The following is a 1,324-nucleotide window of genomic DNA, read 5'->3' on the forward strand; positions in this document are numbered from 1 at the left end:
GGGGAGAAGAGGGTAGGGAAGGAAATTAGGGAGAAAAGGTAGAGAGGTAAGACATTTATGGTACACAGAAATGATTTATTTTCTGTTGATGATAATGTGTATAGTATTCTCAACTGGACTGGTCTGATGATGTATAACAACTGAATGTATATAAAATAAAGAAAGAAAGAAAAGAAAAAAACCCAATATATTCTAAATCTAAAGTGGGGATAAATTAACTACCTGTTTAATCATAGTACACTCTCAGATAATGGTCGTAGTGGGCTGTTAGAATGTAACTTAGTCATTTCCTCAGCCTCATAGAATACATACTAATGCAGCATTGCTTGGTTATCAACATTCAGTGATTTAGAAAACAGGAAAGTGGGTTTATTAGCAAAAATACACCAAATACTAGTCTTTGGTTCCAAGAAGTCTTTAGCTACATCTCTCCAAAACTGCTCCGAGCATGGTCTGGTACTACATTCAAGGTTTTTCCTCAGACCTTTTCCCTTTGTTCAGAGCATTATCTCTCCCGTCTTTCCTCTCCCATCCCTGTCCTTATCATATGTCAAACATGTACCAATATGTCCATCACATTTAGCTCAAACACAAATGTTTTCATCAATCTTACATGGCTCTGTTCTCACCACTATCCCAGGTAGATAGTGGTGAGAACACCAACAGATAATATATCATTTCTGTGTCCCACTGGTTACTTTGGGATCTCTAAAAGTCTTCTTCATTAGGGCCTACAAATACTTCCCTTACTTACATACACGTCTGGTTTTGTCACTAAATGATGAGCATCTTGACTGCAGAAGACTATGACTAGCACAAAGTCTAGTTCCTAGAAAATGTCCATGAAATGTTTGTTGATGATATTACAAAAATCAGTCTAGTGATACATGCCAGGGAACAATAAATATAATTAGTTGTTTGAAAAGATACCAGAAAATACTCAAGTATACATAAACCGGTTAGAAAGAAGATGAAATTTCTTTCTTTTTAAATGAAAAGTTAATGAATATTTTTAGCCTTTAATGTTTTTGATGGGTTCCAAGGATATATCACCTTCTAGTTATATGTATTACCTAAATTTAATCTCAGAGTAAATTTACTATTATAAATTTTATTTATTTATTATAAATCTATAAATTTTACTTATTTGTTATAAATTTCTTTTATTATCACAGAACATTAGATGTTGTGTGGCTTTCAGCAAAACTAATTAAGTTATCTGGGCCTCAGTTGGATTAGATAAATTCTAAACTTATTTCTGATGCTAATATTAGATTCAAATTAGAGAGAGATTGAGTTAGAAAGAGAGAGAGAGAGAGAGAGA

This window comes from Tupaia chinensis, unplaced genomic scaffold, assembly GCF_000334495.1.
Source record: "Tupaia chinensis unplaced genomic scaffold, TupChi_1.0 Scaffold000659_1, whole genome shotgun sequence".
NCBI classification, from domain to species: Eukaryota; Metazoa; Chordata; class Mammalia; order Scandentia; family Tupaiidae; genus Tupaia; species Tupaia belangeri.